The sequence below is a fragment of the Cyanistes caeruleus genome, chromosome 1, assembly GCF_971803275.1.
Source record: "Cyanistes caeruleus chromosome 1, bCyaCae1.hap1.1, whole genome shotgun sequence".
NCBI lineage: Eukaryota > Metazoa > Chordata > Aves > Passeriformes > Paridae > Cyanistes > Cyanistes caeruleus.
The window spans coordinates 36,493,643-36,518,303 of record NC_141701.1 but is presented as its reverse complement, the minus strand read 5'-3'; the positions used below and the strand labels follow the sequence as shown (position 1 = coordinate 36,518,303).

Below are 24,661 nucleotides of genomic sequence, written 5' to 3'. Positions count from 1 at the left end.
AATGCTTTTGTACCCATTGACAGAAACATTCATAAAGGATGAATGCTTCATAATTAAATTTTGGTATTTATATGCTGTTAGAAATTATAAAAGGTATCCAGAAGAGGGTGGGCAAAAGGACTTTTCTTGCGCCAAAGTAAACAAACATTGCTGCAATCTCTTATTAGAAGCTCTATAGTTTATACCAGAGAGAAGACCACAGTGGAGGAAAATGGAAAGAGATCCTTTTGTATTCCTTCCCAGTTTCTGTGCATCACCCAAAGAATCCTAGTTCTGAACCTGGAACAGTCTTTAACTTACTGACCCCTGGACCTCCATGTGCCACTCACCTAAAGTCTCCACAGCCATTCTTCCTGTATTGGGCCTGAACAAATTCTCTTTGAACAAATGTATTATCCCTCATTCAGAAGTATTTCCTGTGAAGTATTTCCATCACCCCTCCAATAAGCTTCTGTAACCTGAAGCACATGGGGAGTGTGTTCAAATTACAGTGGTTATTGTCCTGCAACATTGTGTATTCCTACTGCTTAGATTTCTCTATGGGTGCTTTTTCTGCTGCTTCAGACACAAGATTAACTTAAAATGCATGACTGGTCTCATTAAACTCAATAAAATTGCTCACATGCTTACCATGCATTTAAGTAGTTTGCAGGATCAGCATTAAAATAAGAGGCAATCCATAGACCTCTCCACTTCTCATATATAAAGTTTGAGATGGGGAGGTGTCTAATATAAAAGCTGAAAAAAACCCTAGGAATTTATCAGGTACCAAAATCTTGTCTTAGGCAATGAAGTTGAAATTCTAAGGTTTGATATACAATGTGTTAAATAAGAGCTATGCATTGGTTTATCTATATAATTCTCTTTGGGTATTATGCACATTACAATATTGCCTAATAGTATCTCTTAACAGCCTTTTCAAGTAATCTTGGTTGCATTTGCTTGTATTGATCTTGTATATATTATTGTGGCACCTCTTCTGTGATTCTGTTGGGCTTTTGCTTTGTAACTTCTCCCAACAGATAATAGGAGGTGAGAGAAATTCAATGAATATGAGTAAAAAAAAAAATCAGGGGAGGATATGTAGATGTATGAAATTTGTGTTATATGTTTCTTTTTTTTTAAGCAAACATCTGCCTTAGTTTACTGTTTCGGTGCATTTCTGAAATATTCAGTATTTTAAAATACTAATCATTCTTATAAAGGAGAATAAAATTCACTAAGCATTAAAGCCACTCTTAGAACCCAGGAAGGATTTAGAGGTGAAGAAACCTGTATTCTGTTAGTATTAGTATTAGGATTGTGTGAAAAAGACTGCACAATATGTTGCTTTCTATGTTCTGCAGCTTAGTCATTACAGTTTGTCATGCTGCATCACATCACCAAGGATGTGAATAGTGTAATAAATAATCTTTCTGACATAGATTGTCTTTTAATTTAGTACTTACATTTTGAGTCCCCTTATTAGCATGGAACTATAAATGTGTTTCTATGTTTAAATGTTTTGCCAACAGTAAAATAAGTTAGAGCATTGAATGAGTATGATCTAATATTTCACGAGGTTGTGTTCTTTCTAGCAGGATTATCACTTCGTTTTGCTTGTTATTCCACTTGCCTTAATAGATTATTTTGTCAATCCACTGAGTGGCTGTTTGAGTCATGTTGCACTGTAGATGAAAAGAAACACAGGAGATTACTGGTTGCAGGATGATAAACGAAAGGTATAACATGATAGCTATTCATAGTACTGAAAACCAAACATAGTGTTTCAATGCTTGCACATTTTTCTGTATGGGCTGTTGGTAAATACCATTTTTAGAAAAGAAAAAAAAAAAAAAGAAAAAAAGAAAAAAAAAAAAAAAAGCAGCCAGGTTTTCATTTTGTGAATTGTTAAAATTTCAAAGTTCTTGGCTTTCTGCCAAGATGGTATAAACTGATATGGCTAAAGAAAAATGCATTGAAACCTTGGTCATATAGATTACACAAAAGTTTGACCTTGTTGTGTCAGCCATTTCTTTAATGAAAAGTTAGACACTTGTGCGCAAAGTAACCTCAAAGGAGAGATTGGGGTTTGTTAGCTGTTCTGAGGAGGAAGCCCCTGGTGGTCAGTGATGTAAAGCTCTCTTGACATCCACAGCATGGATGTTTTCAGGGGTGCAGTCACAGGTTTCACACAGGCCTCCCATGGGATGGGGCGTCTCCTCTGAGCACTCCACCTCAGCGGCAGCACTGGGGCAGAATGAGTCCCAGTGAGTCCACGAGTCTCTCAGTGACTCTTCCTGCCTCTCCAGAGCCATCTTGTGTACTCAGGACTTCTACTATGTCCTTCCATAAATAGACTAAATCTCTTCCCATCCACGGTCCCATTCATCCATCTAGCAGTGTAGAAGAAAGTTTGCTTTGATGTTCTTTTTCCATAGACTCTTTTTTCACCAACTCACGCCATTGCTTTTTGCCCTGAGCTGTGTATTTTACCTCTATGTATTTATTTTATCCCTTTTTCCAGACAGCCATTGCTTAGGTGTTTGACTCATGTAAGACAGTCTTGGCTCCACTGTGTTTTTAAAAGAAACATGGGTGCTTGTAGTGTTCTGCATCACCATGTTGCAGATGCCAGTGACTCCGAGGTACCTGATGTATATGTATATGAAATAGAGTCAAAACAATTGTATATGTTGGGGTTTGGAAAAAAACATTCTCCACTTACCCTTGATGAGTAAGATCAGATATATTACAGATGTTTGGTGGTAAGTTTAGCCTGGTGGTAAACATTCAGATTTACACCTGAGAAGCAAAAGTCAAATGTTAGATTTATGTTTATCTAGTAAAAAAGCACGCTACAGGTTCCTGAAATCAATGACTTTCAAAATTTCCTGAACATTGAATGATATGCATGAATAATTTAAGAATGTTTTGTTAAATGTGCAAAAGTCAAGTTATCCTTGCAGTGAGACTCATTGCAAATCACCAGCAATTTACTGTGATTCTGAAAATCACAGGCAACAATTTACAGAAAAGATTGGACCTGTTATTATACATGAGACATTTTCTTGATTTAAACTGTCATTCTGAAAAGCTGTTTACTGACAGTCAGAGTTTGGAATGAGGTTATAAAGTTTACTGAGGAATTCCTTACCACTGAGGTTAAACTGTATTTCTGCTCAGGTAGAGAAGAGCATGTAGACCTCCTACTGCAGCTGAAGTATCAATGCATGAAAATAAGCATTTTCAAGGGAAATTATATATGATCTTTTTAGTCATTCATGTGCTGTAATGGTGTATGGTGCTGTGCTGACATTTTACACCTCATAAACAGGAATGCACATGCTACACACACATGCACTATAGTGATGTTCTGTGGCTTCATTGTTTTTGTCTCTAAGCACTAGTTATCAAAGTAGTTTCTGAAGATGATCTACTGGCTTCCAAAATGTCATGCTGTGCTAGAGGGGTGAATATTAATCTTTAATATTTTTTTATTAAATTATTTACTAAACTAGGAGTTGTCCTACCAATTTAGTTCCATTTTCATAGCATGTAGACTTGCAGTGCATGCCATAAGAAATATTTGTCATCACTGTCTTCAATGCCTTCTTTTTGACATCCTGAGATCAGTTTCAGTATGTGACACTCACTGTGGCTCCCTAGTAACCTTCAGAAATGAACATGCACTCAGACATGCACTAATGTAGATACCCTGATGTTCACCAGAACTTGTTTTTGACATCAAATAATTTCTGCTCAGGTTCTCTGTCTTATAAACCATTTCAAGTACTTTCTAGTTTAGTAACTCAACCACACCTGGCCAGTTGCACACTATTCTGGATAAGCCCTTGGTATGAAGAAGTCATTGCAGTTGAAAGAAAGCTGCTCAGCTTAAAATTGTATTTCATGGAATATTGTGGATATTGTGTCCAAGTGAGTAAACCCAGAAATTAACAATATTGGCGAGAGACTCTTTCCTTTGCCATTGCTCTGTGGATACACCAGACTGTTTTTTTCTCTAGGAGATGGACACAAAGAAGAATGTCTCATATTGCTGCTTACTTTGAAAGTTATTTGACCAATATTATTCTGACATTAAAGCAGAAAGTGATTGTGAACATTGGAGAACATTGGAGGAAATGCACTGTAACTTGAAAGTTCAACATTTTTCAGAGGAATCTCTTGTGAAAAGGGTCTGAGATAAAAAACGAGCCAAAGGAAGACATGCAGACCTCTGGGATCTGAAGTACATGTATGAGTGCATTGGGGAAGATCCAGAGACAGCTCTGTTCACCTGTATGAACCAGGAATTCCCAGGACCTGATGAGCACTGGTGTTACAGGCAGATGGTTACAATGAAAATGTGTGACAAACCTAGCAGAGATAAGATTTTTTTTTTTAAAAATGGACCTCCCTGTAAGCCACACAAGCAAAAGTTGTTGCAATCAGGTGACAACTTGGTCTTCTGGAAACTGGGTGATCCTCAGGCATTGCCATTCCTGTTACTGCAGCCAAACTGATGAGATATTTCAGCCAGTAGGCATTTTGGGAACACATCTGACAGTGGATTTGAGTTTATTTATTACTGTTTGGAATTAATGGATACGGTTATTGTACTGCAACAGTGAATTCAATGTTTCATATGCACTCTATTGGTATTAGTGCCCATTTGTGTTAGTATTCATTAATAGAGCTAACCTGGAATTCCACTGCCTTCTTCAGTTGTGCTGTGTGGAATTGTCTTTGGAATTCTGCTTTTTCTGAAGACTTTGGTGAGGAGGGAAAATAGCAAGTGATGAGACAGGAAAAAAGGAAAGCATAAAGGAAGAAATCAGTTCTCTTCCCTCTTAAACAGCTTTGTAGGAAGAACACACTAAACCAATAAGGTTGAAACACAGAGAAGTTGATACTGGGATATTTCATTAAAAATAAGTTCTTTAGAATATTCATTAAAAAATAGAGGGGGGAAATAGAATGAATAGAATTATCCTCTGGTAAGTAAAAATCTAGCTCCAGAGGGAACCTGGATTATTCATTATATCAGACTAGACAGGGTGTTGAAAAAATGTCAGTTAATATGCGGGGATCTGATTGTCCCTAGCTGATATTTTAGTCACTTTCTCTGCAGTAAAAAAAAAATCTCTATTTACTGACTTATTGAAAATACAAAATGTTAACAGCACACTTTGTTGCTACGACATTTTACTGATGCATCTTTGATTTCTAATTCAGTTCCAGTACCCCAAATATACATGTCTACATGCAGAAAGGCTCCTCTTCCCTCTTGCTTTATTAAAAGCTCTATTTTTTTGTTTCTGTGAGTAGGTGCACAGTCCCCTTAGTTCTGTTTTCTTTGGTGGAATGTTAGTCTGGTCTGCCTGGATGAGACTTTGTGACAAAACAAAGCTACTGCAGTGCTAATGGTGATAACAGAGTTCTGCTGTTCTCCTGCCTCAAGTACAGGAATCCACCTCGCTGGGTGCCAGCACAAGTAATTCCCCAGCCTCCTGGGGAATTCAGTGATGCTCCTTTGTGGATAAGCAAGGCAAGAGCAAACGCTGCCTAAAGGTGTCCTAGAGTAGTTTTTTTTTATTCCTTGCATTTCAAATCAGCCTACTCCACATTACTGTTTCCTTTCATCTTTGGTTTGCCTGAATGGCAACTTTCACTCAGTTTTTTCTCAAATAGGAAAGCTGTAGCAGTTCTGTAATAAATTACTGTTTTCCTTCACATTTTTTAGCTTCCATGAGAAAAAACAGAAAATGTTAGCACTTTTAGCACAGGAATTAACAACTAAAGTTGTGAATACAGATTAATAGTATTCCATTATTCTGGTATTACTTGAGTTATTTCATAAGTCATATCAATATTGCACAAACTAGTTTGAAGTGGCCTGTGAAATCTTCCATCAGCTTTTGATTTTTTTCACAAATATTGAAAGACAGTTTTAAATTGTGTCTGCTATAGTAAGTATTTTACCAGCCAGACCTCAGGTATAGAGTATATCTGGGCTGCATGTTATTTGCAAAGTCATAAGACCTGACGTGATAACAGAATCATTCCTTTGAATCATGGGAAAGAAACACAGCTCCTTTACTCATATTATCTTTAAAAAAAAAAATTAAAAAATAAAATCCAAACCTACCCTTCTCATTGAGGAGCACTGAATTCAAATCTCTGGCTCTTCTGAACTGCTTTATTTCCAGTGTTAATTCTAAACAAGGGTGATAGACAAATTAATTTTTGTAAACACATTTTTTTATTAGTATTAAATACCTTGTTGGCTTGTGTGAGCTCATTTGCTTTGTCTTTCTGATGCTCTACAAATGCAAGTCTCCCCAGACAGCCATCCCTGAGCTGTTTGCTGTTGGTCTCCTTCTCATCTTTTCAATGCCTTATGCAGTTCTCTGTCACCTGATATGAACAAACACAAGATATTTAAACAGACGCTTGTAAATACCAAGTAACACCACAAAAAAACCAAAAAAACCAATTAGTTAAATTGTTACCATACTTATTGCCAGGTCTCAAGTATAAATATTTGACTTAAAACCCAATTTGATTGAAACCTGTTTATTTAGAAGAACTTTGTTTAAAGAAGTTAACTGTAGCATTGTGACTAAATGCATCCTAACAATACAGTTGGGGATACTTTTATGTTTCTCAATCTATACATGGACCACGTCTGATTTTGATCTGAGCAAGGTGCAGTCAACTTTCAATATGAATTTAGCATTCTTTTAAAATACCCTGGAATCCCCAGCTTCAAAATGTGATATGCAGAGAAGCTTGTTTTAGCTATTTTCATTACCATTTGAAATGAAAACATGTCAAAATAATACAATTCTTAAAAAATCATGAGTGAAAGTTTATTAATTACTGACTTGTTTGAAGATCCCTGGATTTTTGCATGTAATTAAGAAATAAAGCAACATCATGTGGTATTCTCTATCAATGTTTTAAAATATGATGCTTTAAAATGTTCTGTGACACATAACTTGTAACTTGTAACTGTCAGCTTCTGACTCTTTTGTTTTAAAGCTTTGTTTTAGCTTTGTTTTTTTAGTGGATGCAAGGAGGATCTTATTTTATCTGCTTCCCTAAAAAAGAGCAAAAATGGAACAAGTGAATTTAAGGAAAACTCAGCTTTGTACATACTGCTTTCTGCTATCTGTGGATTTTTGTTTGAGTATGTCAGGCAGTATCTTCCCCTCGAATCTCTGAGTGCTCTCAACCCTGGCATTTTATCATCGGTTTTTGTATTGGAAAATGTAAGCTGCTTTGACATCTTTCCATCAAATATTTTTTAGAGGCACAAGTTATCTGGGGTCAATTCACTTGGAAAAATGCTTTCTGATGAATAAAGAAGGTAAAAAATTGCTGAAAAATATGAAAAAGCATATTCCTAATTTCAGTAGTTTGGAATTACAAGATCTTTATGAAAATAACCAAATTTATGGTGAAATTTAGGACATATTTTGATGAACAAATTAAATAATTTTGTCATGTGTTGCCTTTGAGCATATTGTGTGAACAGGGGAGTTCTGCTATGAAAATAGAAAAGAACATTATGAATTAAAAACAGAGTGTGGTGGTGGTTGTCAATTCCATGAAGGTGGACAAATAAAGTGGTTTGAATTTAGTTTGTTATTCTCTTGGTCAAGACTTCCATTGCTCATTCTACCCAATCAGTAATCTTTTTACACAACACAAGCAGACAAGTGTCTGAAGATAGGGAGGACACTATAAATCCTTGAAATTGCTATTTTTTTAAAAAATGTCGTATAGTACTTCTATGTTAAGTATATTGCATAACAAATTAAAACATTATTAGCATTTTCTACCCAAATAACAAGCTTGTTTTCATTCTGGAGAAGAGAGAAAGATCAGGAAGATGCATAAGTAAAATCCCTGAGTGAACTGAGTTTTACCTGGGACAGGCCTGTGAGCAGGAGCACAAGTTTTAAAGGTATTGTTCTCTAGAGACCATTCTTGGTCATAAAGTGGTTCCTGATCACCAGATATCCCAAATCATGTCTTCAAAACTTTTTTCCAGAGTCTTTTTTGGGGTTAGAATTCCTTAATTACATACAGTTATTATAAATTAGTGTTTGGAGGGGTTGTTGTTTATTTTTATATTAAAAAAAATAATAAATGAGAATGGAATAGAATGGAATGGAATAGAATAAGAATAGAGTAGAAATAGAAAATAGAATAGAATAGAACAGAATATATTAGAATGGAATGGAATGGAATGGAATGGAATGGAATGGAATGGAATGGAATAGAATAGAATAGAATAGAATAGAATAGAATAGAATAGAATAGAATAGAATAGAATAGAATAGAATAGAATAGAATAGAATAGAATAGAATAGAATAGAATAGAATAGAATAGAATAGAATAGACTCTTTTGTTTGGACAGGACCTACAATGACCACCTAGTCCACCTCCCTGACCAATTCAGGGATGATCAATAGTTAAAACTTGTTCTCATGGCATTTTTCAAAAGCTTCTTTAAGAATGACAGGCTGGGGCCATCAACCACCTCTCTGGGGAGCCTGTTCCAGTGTTTGACCACTCTCTCAGTGAAGAAATTCTTCCTAACATCAAGTCCAAACCCCCAGTGGCACAGCTCTGAACCATTGATAAAATAAGACCACAAAATCAACAAGTATAAGAAGCAAAAACCAACAACAAATTAAAGAAAACAACAAAATACCACATGAACAGGAAAACAAACAGAAAAAAGAAAGAGCCTTGACAGTTTTCCTGTAGTTAGATCCAACTGAATCAATGGAATGATGCTCCCTCACTTGACAGACACATCCACATATATGAAACTTAGAGTGAAAGTTTATCTGAAATTTGATCTTATATTTACTCTATCAGAAGTAGCGTTTGTGGATATGACTAACTGAGAGTAAGAAGTTTCTGAATTGTTCATAGTCTTCATTCAGAAAAATCTATTAATTCTCCATTTTTTTTTTTTTACAAGTCTTATAAAAGGCAGATGTTTTGTGGTTTTTCTGGAATTTTTCACTCTTTTCTGGTGATTTGAAGTTCAAGAAAGTTTAGTCAGTTTTAGAAGACTTGGGACTTTTGTATTTTGTCCAGTTACTTTATATCAGAAAATGTTTGATATAACATGTAATGTCTCTTCTGGGGCATACTAACCAGTTACTGTTACAGATTGAAGAATATAATTTTAATTTTACTAGAGCCTCACCATTTCCCAGCAATCAAGCTACTAACACACCTTTTCTTTACTGAAATTATGGATATATCAAAATGTGCTCCTAGAAAGGCTGAAATTTACTTTTTTTCAGGTCAATGATTAAAGTAATGAAAGGTGCAAGTTAGTCATTTGAGAACCACAAGATACATTTACCTGAAAGGTCAGGTAAATGAAGGAGCTGGTGCAGAAAGCTGTGAGCTTGGACATTAATTCCAGTGAGTTTCTTGGTATCGATTACACAGATTGCGAGTGCTCATTTGTAGGCCAGGAGGCAGATACAGCTCTTTGCAGGCCATTTGTCTCCTTTTGTTTCTTAATTAATATCACAGATTTGAAAACTTGTGGTAATGAAATTGGCCTGTTAATTAGGCCAGTCTTTAGCACTGAGGTTTTGATGTCTTAGTGTTTTTCCTGCACAGTTAACACCAGCCCTGTTAAATTTATGCTCAGGGTTTTTTTGCGAAGATGCCTAACATTGAAATACTTACAATGATGTGAGGAATAAACACATTCTGTGCTTGGTAATCATTTTAATGCTAGATTTTAGAAAAAAAAATGCTGATTATAAAGTTCACTTTTTCTCTGGGTTTCTTTAAACTGCTGCTTTGTACAATTGCATTAATATCTTGCATGGGAAAAATAATATATTTTTTCTTTATTTTGAACATCAGTGATATTTGGGTGTTATTGTATTGTGATATTTTGATGCAGTTTTCCTTGGTACAGTCAGTTTTCTCTGATGATTGTGAAGGTTTTTTCCAGAACAATGGAAGAGATGCTTTATTATTTTTAAAAGTCGAAAAAGGTTAAGGGATAGCCAAGAAATGAGAGGCAGAGCAGGGATGCCAATGAAAAATATAGTTAGATTTCTTATTAAGTGTTTTATAAGGAAGTTCTGTTTGATGTAAATTAATTTTCTTGTTTGACATTTGCCTTCAATTAGAAGACAATTATTCACTTTTTTTTTATTTTCCACTAGGTTGTGACTCCATGATAAAAAATAAATAATATTGTTTTGCTTTGTGTGAAAATCTGAAGAAGTTATTGGTAGAAATCAATGATAAAATCCCATCTGTGTTGACATTTCATTCTGTGTGCTGTGTACAGACCTTGCAGTTCACACTCAGTGATGTAACCTTTCATTACCTTCTCATATTTGCATCCTTTAGGTCACTAAAATGACCTAAATAACTTCATTTTTGCAGATTTTTATTGGATTGAATGATATTTACATCAAACGGAGAAGCTTAAGTCAGAAAACAGGAGTGGATTTATTAGAAGGATAAGTGATCCCTCTACAATGTTAAGTCAGAAACATTTTTACATCATGAAATATTACGTTTTGAATCCCCCTAGGAGAGCTGAATGCAGTCAAGTGCAGGAAGTATAACTGGTGACATACACAGATTTTAAAAAAGCATTTTTGAAACGACTCTTTTTTCCCTCTCTGTGTGCTACTGAGATATTGTGATCTTCCTTCAGGAAACATCCATGATTCTGTTATTTTAAAGCAGCTGGAAGGGGTAGAAAATATGGTTAGAATCTGAACATTGTTTAAATAAACTACTCACAATAAAGGAATCTGCTAGAAAATGCTTTTGTAAAATATGTGAATAATTTTTCACAGCCTATGACCTTAGGTATACTCGAAGATAAATATTATGTCTATCAACTCAAATGATGAAATAAGCTATTTATTCTTTTTCCATACTTGGGTCACATTTTCAGAAAAAAACCTGTGGTTAAGAAGGAAGATTGAATATACGATCTCTCTCAGACCTCAGTTTTAAGTTGTTTTAATGTTGCTATTGTAGATATTGCATACTAGCTTTAACTATAATGATTTCTACATTTCTATTGTACATTTTCCATTGTTTTTTCCACATTCAAACCTTTCTACTGTTTGTAAATCTTAGAAGATTTTAATAAAATCTCATATTTGTCTGTCAAAGTAATTTTGCTAATTGAAAGTTTTGTCTCAGTGGCATTACTTTTTCCATTCTAAATGAATCTTTACAGATTTCATAGTTTCTGTATTTACTTCATTATTTTTTCCTTGGGGTTTTCATGAGATTTTTTTTCCTGTTTTTCAGAGAGATTATAGTATAACAAGGCTTTTATGAGTGTTTCAAATCCATTAGCTGTGCCCCAGGCGATGTGAGACACCCAGCTGGTGTTTCCTAGGCCAGCCAAGGGAAGCAAATGCCTCTGGAAATATCTAGGAATAAGTGGTGTCCAATGGGCCATCCTGTTAAGGGCATTTCCACTTTGTGAACTAAGGGCTAAAAAGGGGCTGGATTAAGAAAAGTGGACATAAAAGACATTTAGTCACCACGTGCAGTCTTTTGAAAAACTCGTGGTCCTGTCATATGATCTCCTTCATGAACAAAGTGATTTGTTATGCATCCTGTGATTGTGTGATCCACTCCTACGTTATTTTGCCATATCACAAAATACAGGAGTGTTACAATCCACATACCACATTATCATTTGCAGTTGTGAATTTTGGATTTGGATTAGTATGGATAGCACGATGGACTTCTCTTGATCCTAAGTAATTTTGATGATCTTACAAAACCCCCTTAGTCATCTTGTTTCTTTTTTTAACTCCTTCTCTCACTTCAGCATTATAATTGCTCAGAGACTCTCACCCGAGGCATCTGCTTTATAATTTCAGAACACCATCTGACCTTGCACAGCAGATTAGTGAGGGTGGTGTTTTGTGCAGACTGAGATTTTCATTTCCAGAGAAGAACCAATAGAGCATCTTAAAAAACAAAAAAAAAAAAACCAAACCAAACTAAAGGAAAAAAAAAAAACCAACAATGACACAACAAACAAAAAAAAATCTCCAAAACCAAAAAATAACCATTAACCAAAAAAACCAAACCAAACCAAAAAACCAAAAAACAACCCCAAAGAGCTGAATCCATTTACTGATAAGCAGTTGGTCACAACCATGTGAAAAGTGCTTGTAATAGTTGTGTGTCATTTAGTCTTAAATTTAACTTCACCGAGGGTCTGCAGATAGATCTGATAAGGTAGCAGCTGAGCTAGGGTAATTATATTGCTTTATTGGACTATTCAAGTGTTACATTGCTGTAAAGGAAAACCTTTTTTTCTGTATTCAGAGATAACTGTAACCCAACCATCAAGAGAAATTGACTTTTTTCAGTAGTTTCAATACTGAGTCAGAGCTGTTAATTACAAGCTATATCTTTGCATGAAGTGCTCCAAGTATATAACTTTAATTCTTTCTCCCGATTCTTACCCTTCTTTCACAATAGAGATATGGAAAATTATAACTCATCACTTTTGAGATGAGAAATGAAAAACAAAGAGGAATTGGCAAGTTAAGACATGGCATAAGTGATCTTTTGATGCTTGTTGGGGAAATATTAAAAACACTGTTCTCTATCCTAGGGTCACACACAATGTGCTGCGTACAAGACTTTTCAGCTTTGCTTGTGGGCATAGGAAATTAAAAACATAAAAATAGTACCTGGACTTTCAAAGGAAGTGAAGGATGATGTTGCCTACTTCTCAGTTTGTGTCAGTACTGTTGCCTCTGGACAAATATGATTGGGACCACTGTTTTCAGATATAGCTTAAAGTAATACTGTTCCATCTAGCACATTCTGGGTTACAGCTCTATCTCTGACTTCATTGAGGGAAGGGTACGTTTGGCATATAAGAGTAGTTTTTCCTATTGTATCATCATTTTTTCACCATTTATGCTAAAAAATGATTGTTTCACACTGAACTGAGGAAATATTTACAGCAATTCAGTGCTGCAGTAAGGGTATCTCATATAATATTATGAAAATTTGAAGTATTTATTATGATGGGCAGAGCTTTGTATGCCATTGAGAAGCACCTCTGCAAATATTAAGAATATCTTTAGGGGTAATTAATGATTTTCAAGACAAGTAAATGGAAAACTAAGAATTTCCCAATGAAACAGCAGATTTACTTGAAATCTGATCACTTTGACCCAGATGTGTTCTGTAGCATCTCAGAGGACTTACAGTCCAGCCTTGTGTCTCTAATTCCCTTTTCTGTTCTGGAGATCTGAGGTGAGCACGTCCCTTGTTGAGCCATGTTCTCCATTCTTGCTGAACCACTGTGACACCGTGATCTGTAGTCAGCCTGAGGAGGGAGAAACAAAGTACAGTTGCTGTTAACATCAAGGCAATATTTCAGAATACTTTCTTTTCCACTCCAAATTGTTATCAGAAAGCTGATAGTTATGTGTAGATAGATAGTGTGTGACTTTATTGCTGTATATCAAGGCTAAGATGTCACTAAACAACAGGTATTTTTCACTCTCCAGGAGTGAACAGAGCACCTCCATAAAAACAATTTTAACAGGGCTGTTTAAACAGTGTGTTTGAACAATTCTATGTGAAATTCAGTTTTAAGTTTTGTCAGTTTCTGTGGTTTTTATTTATCCAAACTACTAGATAAAGCTAAAGTAGTAAACAGTCTATTTATTTCAGTTCTGTTTACAGCATCCATATCCATATGGGACAGCTTACAGAAGTGTGACTAGGTACAGAAAATCATTATTTGCTGGAACAGAGCCCAGCCATTAGGGAGTCATTTTTAACACTGGTCAAGAACTAATGAACTGCATTTTAAAATGTCCTTTTTCAAATGCAGTAACTGGCACCATTCCCAATGCAGACATTAGGAAAAAAAAATATTAAAAATGTATGTGCAACACATCATCCATATAGACACACATATTTTCACTATATTAATACAGCATTAATGTGTTAAAACTCTTTAGTAAGTTTGATGGAAGACTAAGATGTGGTAGATTTGATATCATTTTCTGATATGTAGCTTAATAGGAAGCAGAAGCAACCATTGAGCATTGGTCCCATCAGGTGAAGTCTGGGGTGCCTTAAATAGGTGAAAGGTGTATTGTACTTCCTCTTATGCCAGCTAGATAAGCTTGCTTTAGCATCAAGAGTGAACTGTTTTGTGGTCTGGAAGGACTACAGCAAATTTTAAATTTTTGTGTTGTTTATTTTTTCCAAAAAAAGTTTAATCTCCTGAAAAATCATCAAGCAGCAAAAGAGACTGACCCCAAGGTCCTCAAAGTTTCAGTAGTTTGTGGGTTTTTTTGAAGATTTTTTCCTCATTCTAGATTCACAAACTGAATGTAAATGATGATGCATGTGTCTATTTTTCTTTCAGTCATCAACGATCAGAGCAAGTAACCACAACGTGGGACAAAGGGGCTCATGGTCCAAACTGCTAATGCACAGATGGCACTGCCTCAGTCACAAGGGCTGTCTGTAGCCAGGCAAAACTCAAGAATGGATTTTTAAAATTATTCCATGCTTTTATTCCATACAAATGCTATATAAAAACTTTGAAAGGGAGCTGGTCTCCTCCTAGGGGCAGATAAAAACCCAGATTTCAAAAGAAAAAGAGTTGCTGCTGCACTGGACTGCTTGCTTTAGTGTGCTTTGAAAAAGATGTATTGGATGTCAAGCACCCTAGACACTGAGCATCCATTTAGTGGGCTGGGAATAGTGGATTATGCTGTGGCATGCCTGCACTGTGTGTCAGAGGAAGACACTCTTGTGTATCACTCAGTCAGTAAGATCTGTCTCCCAGGGATCCGAGTGCAAGGGCACTATCTTTCAGCTCTTTCAAATGGGAGAGAGGGAAGAAGATTGCAGGAGATCACATCTTTCATTCGTGTTATAGATTAAGTGCCACCAGTCAAATGCCTTGCAGACTCCTTTCTCAAGCTGGGTTCAATAGCCACTTTCTTATTTGCTGGCCCTTATATATGATTTCAGCACTAAGCAGATGTATAAAGATGCTGATTCCATTAAGTACCTCATTTGTAACGGGGAGAAAGCCAAAAGGAAAGGTAGAAAGATTTTCTGCATCGCTGCTGAATGGATACTCTGGGTAATGAATTAAAAGCACAGAAAGTAGACAGTCAGAGACATGAGACATGAGACAACAGAATGAAAATTGTTGAAGTTTGTGAGATGTGGTTTTGCCTTTTCAATGAACAGGTATGACTAGACCTCTTCTGCTTTCTTATGAAGGCAAAATAATCTTTCATACTTTGACAGCTCCTGGGAGAAATCTCTTTCCCTTTCTAAAAGAGGGATGCTGCAATAATACTGCTCTAACTGGGTGAGTCAATTGTCCTTTTTGCTTCAAAACCTGGTCATTGTGCCACTACATGAAAGGGTCAGATGTACAAATCTCCTGTCACACTTGGTAGTAAAATAAATGTAGCATGTGTCTGTTTTGTTTCCCTGTAATGTCTTTCAAACAACCTTCAAACTAGGTAGAAAACCCTGTGTTAAAAAATGAATCACAATTAATAATAAATGCTATCAGAGAAAGAGGGAATTAAGGGAGAGAGAGTAATTTTTAGCTAGTCTAGAAAATAACTTAATCACACAGTAAAACATTTTTCTAATACTTTGACTTTACTGCAAGCAAGAAGGCATGCCCTGCGAGGAAATTACCTGCAAGGCTGAAGCCACCCTAGAAAAGGCTTTAATGTGCCAAAGGATTCACATTTTAATGACAGCAGCTACTATTTTGTATCAGCTTCCACAACAAAAGAAGGATGGTATTTATGCCAAGGAATATTACATCTATCTGAGTATCTGAGGATTTTTGACAGTATAAAGAACAGTGTGATAAAGTTACATCATTAATTCTTATGCTCACACAGGTTTCAAATCTAACTTTCTCTTTTGGGCTGCCCTGAAAAATCCCTGAAGGACACTGAGATTTTAATTTACATTAGTTGCTATATCTTAACACTCACTGCAGATTCTGAGCCCCTAAAATATATGAATTAATTCAGTTCACTTACTACATTCTGTTATCCACACCAAGAGTTAAACAAAAGTAGATAGTGAGCAGTGAACTGGCTTAAATTGTAGCAAATTCCAAGAAAAGGCATGTATTCCGAGAAGTTCTTCAGTTTCTGCTAAATAGGTGCATTAGTTCACTCAATAAATATTTCTGTGTGTTTAACAATTTCATCTTGTGATTTTTAAGTAGCACAAAGTCTCATTCCAATTTTACTGGACATCATTTTCTCATCAAGCTATTTAGTGCAAACCAGCACAGAAGAAAATGTGCTATTAGGCATTACTGGATTACTGATGAGTTTTTATTGTAGGGATTAGGCCTTTTTCACTTAATCTTATAGCTGCAAAAAGGAATGCAGCCTGTATTCTACAACACTCAGCAACTCTATTTATAGAAATCTGACTTCCTGGTGATGGAATTAAGGTTTATGCAATAGAAGTCAGAGCTATTATGAGCATTAAAAATTTAGTTCCTACAGAACAGTTTCTGCAAATGTCTTAGTTTCTGGCACCTTTTTTACTGCAAGTTACCAAATCAAACACTGTAGGAATCTGTGTTTTCCTTTATTCTGGGGAAGTCAGGGTTGAAGAAGAGGAACTGACATAGCTGAAAGCTCTCTGAATATTATTCTTTCAGTTTTCCCTTCCACCCCTCCAACTCTTTTAGATCTTAGGCATGGAAGGCATCTCTCAAACGTAATGCTCACTCCTATGTTAGAGGTTAAGATTTTCTGTTAAATGATCTGTACTGGGTTCCACTTCAAAGTTCTACAGGTAGAAGACTATGGGAATCTTTTAAAATTTTGACAGATTTTTTTCAAGATTCAAGGGTATAAAACCCTGAGCAACTTGGTCTGATCTCATAGCTGACCCTGCTAGAAGCAGGAGGTTGGATTAAAGAACCCCTAATGTTCTTTTCAACATGAAGTATCCTATAATCCTATAACTAATCTAATATCATAATTTCTCTTTCTTGCAGTCTGATTATTAAACTTTGTAAGGTGTGTTTCTATGGGTCTTCATATTGTCGTTTTCAGAAATTTGGAGTAAGGGAACAGTGTTAATTGTCATATTTAATAAAATGCCTTCTGTAAATACTTTTAGTACCAGCTGGATTTCCTGGAGACTCCTGTGCAAAATTTGTCATGGAGGAACAGCACCATTGGTGATTTTAAGCATTATCTTCCTAGACTTCACATGCTCCCAGAATGAAAGAAAAAGGAAAAAAAAAAGCTTAGCTGAGGCCTGCAAAATTTCTCCTATACCAATCTGAAATTATAGGAGAATAATCTCCCAGTGGAATAGGCCCATCTATGGTGAAGCTTTTTCTCATTTCTTTTGATTAAAGCTTCAAATCAATTTCTTGGTTTGTGGGTAGGTTTGTCTCTCAGCAATTGAGTGAAATGTGTTCTTCAGTCTCTCATTAAGGCCAGTCTTCACAAAATTACGAGAGCCCAGCTGCTACAAGATCAGCTGTGATTGAAAGGAGGAAATGATACAGGATGATGTTCAATAGTGTCTATTGCCTGAAGCCACCAGCTATTTCCCAGCTCTTCTTGTGCCCAGTTACTGCAGTGGTTCTATTAAGGAAAAAAGGAAAAAAAGATTGGCTCAAGTGTGATATCTGACCTTCTTCTCACAACCCAGTTTGCCAGCTTAGTAAGGCCACTCTCACAGCTGGATACCCTGAGCTGCTTTTGAGTCAGAGCATGGCAGGCTGCTTGTGTGCTCCCCTCAAATCAGTGTAAAGCAATTGCTGATAAGCCTCGGTCCACACAACTACAATTCATCATTTGGAAAAATAAAGAAAAAGAAAAGAAAAAAAAAAAAAAAAAAAGAAGCCTCAGCAACCACATCTTATTATTGAATTTGACTCATCAAGGGACCACAGGGTGACCAAGGCAGTGCTGCCCAACTCCTCTAAGCTCCTAGAGCTGCTGTCCTGCTTCCTTCTGGTGTCACAGCCTTTGGCACTGGTCAGAGAAGTTTGTGTTCCTGTGCTTGTGCCATCAGAGGAAGAATTGTCACTTTTCTGTGTTTGTCACATGGCTTTGTGGTCCATATTGCAGCTCTAGGGATGGTTCTGGGTGCAGGTGAGCACAGAGCTTTACCTCCCCCTGGTATTTCTCCTTGTTGGAGTTGTGTTTGTTCTTTCATATCTCAGATACTGCATAATGGACAGGCTCATGCAGGGGAATATTTGTCTCTGTGGCAACCCCATCTTCCCATCTCACCCTGAACCTTTTCTTATTGCTGGATAACCCATTAGCAGCATCCAAATAGATTAATAGCCTCTCTTAATCCTTTTGCCTCGTTGCTGGCACAGCATGAGACAATTCCTGATACAAACATTGTAATAGTCATTAGTCGCATGTTCCTCATTTTTCTAATTTACTGATTAGACAGAGTGGAAGAAGTTCTGCACAAACAAAGCATGTGTTTTTGTTGATGGTTTTAAAAGGAGAAAACAGTACTGGTCTTTTTTCCTGCTTCTGTAAAATGGGGATGATAATACCCTTTCATATCCCAAGGAAGTTTTGGAGGCAAATTTAAAGCATGCCCCCTTGATCAACATTCAGTACAAGTAAGCAGATTGCAGTAAAGATTATGTGCTAAATAACAGGTTTGAAAGGAATGAGTGAATAATTATGCAAGTATTTATTATCAAGTACATAATTTTTTAAGGGGAAAAAAGATGTGTGCATAAAATTGAAGATAGTATCAAACAGATGCACAAAGGGGCCAAATAAAGGCTTATTAAGTAAATTTAATTATTGCACTTAATAAGTTTTCATGCTTGATTTTGCAAAGCTGAGATGCTTTAGAATTCTATGGAGGAGTTTGGTAGACTAACTATAAATTAGGTTGCTCACTGGTGAAAGTCAGAAAGGACCTACTGTCTTTAAAAATAGCACTAGTACATAGTACACTTTGGTATTTTTGGGGTTTATGAAGCATTAATGAGATTTGTAGGAGCAATTGTTATTTTTAAAAATCACAGCAATTTATTGTTGCTAATTACTCTCTTGGCACTGCATGTATTTAAGATTAATTGGAATGTCTGTACTCAGTAATGAGGTCTCGTGTAGTTTACAGTGACTGACAACATCTTCCTTTATCTGGAAAATTACCACACTGGAAAATTTGTAAACAGGACAGTAGCTCATGGCAATCAAATTTTCAAAGTCTTGATACAGTAGCTACTGAGTTAAGGTAAAAATATCAGGCAGTTCCAGCAGTTAATAATGACAATAAAAAAAGGTCCAAAGGAATTGTCATGAAGGTATAACTTGCACTCAGAGAAGCAGTTTGACTCCTAAGTAATCCAACTTAATATTCAGATAGAGACTGATTTCTCAGGATGATACAACATCATAAATTAAAACAGCAACATTTCTCAGAGATTTATTTTTATCGCTATTTTGCTACTGTAAATTTAGTCATCGAAGGATGGATGCTGGAAAAGCAATCCTTTCATCTCCATCTTAGAAAAACTGTGAATAAATAATAGTAGGTGTCAATGACAGAGAGGATTGTGTTGTAGTGTGCTACTAGAATTTTTCTGAAATGCTTTTTTTGCATGTACATGTATGTGCTTGTTCATGCATATGATTATTTCTTTGGCAATTTCTTGCCTATTTCTGCAATTCACTAAAAAATGGGAACTTTGTGTCATTCTTTCTTGGATGCATTTATCAGATGGGACTGTTAAATAATCACTTACTACAGTCTTTTTTGTCAAAAGAAATGGGAAATGACTGCTGGTGGTAGAATTTATTATTATCTGAATAAGAAGTCTGGTCTTCCCAGCCACAGCCTCTTTTCTGGCGTTGGGCACATAAAAAAATCCAACCACCATAAAATTACCAACCCAGACCCTGTAACCTTGTCACTTTTGCATTGCAAAAGTGAAGCCACACTTAATAACTCTACCAGGAAAAAAAAGGAAAAAAAATATATGTTTTATGTGAGCTCATAATCTTATAGAAACAATCAGTTTGCAAGGAGGTCTTTTGCAAAAGGTATATAGGTGCAAATTTTTATGTAGAGTTTGGAAAATTCAGAGATCATTTATTTTGGCTTCTTCCCATTTCCATATATCATGCAGTCAGTCTGATCTTCGAATCAGTCAGAATTGTCTTGAGCATTTCTTAGATGAGCTCTTGAATTAAACCAGCAAAGTTGTAACATTAATGACCAACGGATACAGTAGTTTATTATCTGCATATTTTTTATTGTTTCAGTGTTCAATTTTATAATTTCTCATGGGCTCACCTCTCTGCTTAACTGCTGATTAGAACTGTTAGGACAGAAGTTACTGCAAAATTAGAAGATGTGCTACGAGCAGTACTTGCTTGGAGCACTGTGTATCCAAGCATTATTGTTGATGCTTGAATTTAATTTGGAATTACATTTTAAATGGAAAAAGCATGGATATTTACACCAGTGTTTAATGGGACTGAATTAGTCTCAGAACACAATTCTATTCTATTGATTTTTTTCAGGGGATGGGGAAGTCCTGGCTGTTCTGGTGATTAGTTACACCTCTCCACAGCATTTCAAAGCTAAACTGCGCATAAGGCAATGTTTGCTGGTACACATTAGTTACGAAAGGTTCTGCCCAAAAGAGATAACAGCATGCAGGCTCCTTTCAGCTGCACGATACCCCAGTGTGAGCAAGGACTGTGGATGAAACACTGCTTCTCATTTCCAGGGCACCTCTAGGGAAATTTGCACTTCAGGGGTTGATACAAGAGCAGTCATTCCTTTCCCCAAAGCTTGGCTTTGCCCAAAGGGTGCAAAAAAGAGCAAAGCTCCTCATGTGCTTGTTTATAGCCCTGTGCATCTGGGCAAGGGCTAGAGAAAGTCTTTCTCTTGATTAACAGCACTGTTTGTTATGCACCAAATGTTTTTTTCTCCTTGCTGGCAGCACTCCGACCTTGTTCAGGGGAGCTCGGAAAGAGCGAAACCAGAGGTGCACAGTGGCTAAGTGTGCTCAGTGCTTTTGCTTGCTGGCCATTCCCCTTGCAGACAGCCAGAAGAACCAGGCAAAGGGATGATGTCCAACTAGGTCAACCTTGTCACCCATTTTGTCACTGTGTAATCTTTGTTACCCAAATCAGAACATTTCTGTGGGTAATAGCTTTTATCTGAGTCATTTGCGAGGTAATTCTTGAGTGGCTGTGCAATGTGAAATGACTGTATGTGCATCCTTTAGGTGAAGTCTGGCAATGCTGCTGTCATTCTGTAATGTGAAAGACCCAAGGATTTTTAAAGACCAATTATTTATTTAGGTTTTTTTTTTAATATCCTTCAAAAGAATTGAGTCCATTACTGTCTCAGGATTGGTAAGGTCAACTACTGCTAACCTAGACAATCAAAAGTAACAAATCAAGCCCAGAAAAATAATGAGATTTCTAAATAAGCTATTAATTCTGTTAATTTGTCTTTAGATTTCTCAGATCTTTAGATGTCCTCTATAAGGTCTCTAACAACAAGGAATAAATCCTTGAATTTTGAGCAAGGTGAAGTTCTTAAACATTCTTACGGTGTAATAGTAGCAGAGTACTTTAATAGAATAAATGTAATAATGTATACTATATATTAATAAAACTACTGGCAAAAGGTTAACAGGGGGTTAAAACAAGCAGATTTACTGAAAAGAAAACAGAGTGGAGTTCCAAGAAGAAGGTACCTTATGACTGCTGAATCACAAGGAACAGTGTGAGGTGAGTCAGGGAATGTCTCATTTTGCCTCGACAGCAGAGTTCTGTCCAAATGGGACATTGACAGAAACATATCAAGGAATTGCATGGATCAGCCATCATACACTTTTACCCCACAGGCAGCTCCAGCACTCCCACCATCTGTAATGCAGCACTGAAATTAAAAGTTTACAAACATTTCTTTTGCCTTCAGTGCCTGGGTGAAGCTATTCAGGTCCAGAAGCCTTCCCTGAAAGTGCCAGAGTCTAGTAGGAGAGCTGCCTGCTGAGCTGTTCCAGCACAGAAGGTGTTCCCAGATGAGCAGATAAACAGTGCCAACACGTCTATTGAAGCTGCAATAAGGAAAGGTAGTAATGAAATAATAGGATCATTAACTTAGGTGTGTGTGCTTCTACTGAAAGGCATTAGAGACACCATTGGCAAGCTGCACTTTGTCCTTAAATTTTAAAATTTCCTGACAATAGCTTGGTTTGAGTATTACCTCAGAGAAACTACCAGCTTTAAACTCAGATGAAAATTAAAGCAAAAGTAACAAAATCTCTTAAGGGGAGCTAATAATGTAACACAGCCTTTTTCCTTTATCCTCTGAGGTTGATAAAGATTACCTCCTAGTGACTTTCTAGTAACAGGATTTTTAAGAAAATGTTTTTTCACACAAGGAATGTCTGATTTTCAGGTCCAGGCCTGTGTCAATCATTCATGGTTTATTAATCCTTAATTGTTATTGCTTCATTCTCCAATCTCTTGATCAAAAATTTGGCTACTTCTTTATTTGCAGATGAATTGGTACATCATATTTGTGTACATTCAAAATTATGAAAGCTAGAGAAATTGAGACTTTGAGTTAATTTTGCAAAATACTGAAAGCTATGACTAATTTGGACTCTTGAATGATCTTAATCTCTTACTAGTTTCTTTAAGTGTTTTCATCTGACTATTTTCCCTTAGTAGGCTGTCAGCTTCATTAGTAGTACCCATTACCCAAACAAATTGAGCTGAGACAGGTCACTGCAAAAAAATGAGATTGTCTTTTTATTTTGCTCAAGCAATCCTACTCTTCCCAGGTTGCTTTAGTATTTCCTACAATTAAAAAACCCTTTTTATACATAGTGATTGTGAAAGCTGGAAAGTAAAATTATTAATGTTATTTTAAAAATTTGCAGATTTGGACATTTATGTACAATGATGATGCTTCAGCTGTTGCTGCCTCCTTAGGGGTTCCCAGTCTATGAAAGATAATTTGAATCATGTGGAACTTGACAGCTGAAGGCATTGGAGAAGAAAGTAATGTCACCCTTTCAGGCATTTCTTTTGAGAACTTTAAAGTGAGGAAATGAGCAAAAGATGTGTTCATTATCATTATGATCTTAAAGGGAAAAAAATCACTGGGTTTATAGGCCATAGGGGGAGAAAAAGCCATGTTTGTGTAATATGTAGTACTTCCTAGTAATATGTGGTTGTTCAGATGCTTGTTGTCTTGATGTTACCTTATAGATCTTTAGCCTTGCAAGAGTATTCTGGCAGTTTCAGATAGATGTAAGATTAACTGACTGGCTGCTGTAAATCTTTTTGACTGATACAAGACAGCACATCCCAGAGCTGCATTTGTGAGAAACAGTGGATGCCTTAATAATGTGAAGATTTTTATTCTCATAAATGGATGCTGTATTGTTGTTCCATGAGCATCTTATGGAAAACAAAAGGATTTCTATTGTTTTGCTTTGACTTAAACCAAATAAAAGAAACAAAGCAGGAATCCCCAAATGACCATTTGCTTCTTAAAGCAGTCATCCAAGAAAATACTCATTGTTTGCTTTCTCTCTTCCAACATTTGAAATAAAATAAGTAGCTTGGCAACAATTGTGTATGTTACACTTCTGAAAAAGTGCACTTCAAAAAACTGCAGGTCTTGTGCTTATATGAATAGCACTTTATGCAGAGAATCACAGAATGGTTTGGGCTGGAAGGGGACCTTAAGCATCGTCTAGTTTGTAGGGAGGGATGCCATTCGGTTTGGCCTTGAACACTTCCAGGAATGTGGCTTCCACAACTTCTCTGGGCAATCTGTGGCAGTGCCTCACCACCATCATTGTAAAAATCTTCCTTATAGCTAATCCAAATCTACCTTCTTTCAGTTTAAAATCACTACCCCTGTCCTAACACAATGAACACCATCTTTCTTACAAGTCCCCTTAAAGTACTGAAAGGTGCAACAAAGTCTCCCCAGAGCCTTCTGCATAGACCATCTTAAAGCCAAACACTTAAATGCCTGTCTGCCTTCTGAGTTACTGTTAAATCCAGGACATTCTTGAATTCCTTGATGAATGATCTCACCAAAGAAATGTGCCAAATACAGAGCAAGCAAATAAGATAAAGTGTTTTGCCTGAGAAGCATATATGCTGAAGTAGTGGTCTCTAACCGTTGCTGGCAAATAACCAGTTAAGAGCAGTGATGCACTGCAGTAAGAATCATCTCTTGCTCTTCCTGTGGGATTCACTTTTCTTTGTTTTAATCTCCTTGCTGGTGAAGTACACCAGAGGGGTTCCTGGGCTACATGCTTTTTAGCTGAGGACCTGTCACCGGATGGCTTATGTGATTGTACTGTAAAGATTATACTTGTCACTGATGCCACGAGAAAATATTTCCACCCTGGTTCAGGAGGGTCCTTTCTCTGAGGATGCCTAGCACTGCTTTTCTGTGTCTACATTTGCAAATGAGCATGCCTTCTGAGCACTGCCAGTTGAGCCATACCTCTTGCTGAGGCAAGTTGCTGGCAGCAGTCATTTTCTTTTCTGAGATGAGCTCCTACTCCTCCTGTCATTTACAGTTTTATATATGAGAGCA

The 24,661-nt window shown here is 36.5% G+C and overlaps 1 protein-coding gene and 1 long non-coding RNA gene across 2 annotated transcripts in view; both read left to right on the top strand.

The window, feature by feature from the left end:
• The window catches only part of NKAIN3 (sodium/potassium transporting ATPase interacting 3), a 335,927-nt gene that overhangs the window by 182,326 nt on the left and 128,940 nt on the right, over positions 1–24,661 (top strand).
• On the top strand, positions 5,422–15,614 carry LOC147655430 (uncharacterized). The gene is made up of 2 exons (XR_015286239.1): positions 5,422–5,553; positions 14,430–15,614. It is a non-coding gene; the product is annotated as an uncharacterized LOC147655430 (long non-coding RNA).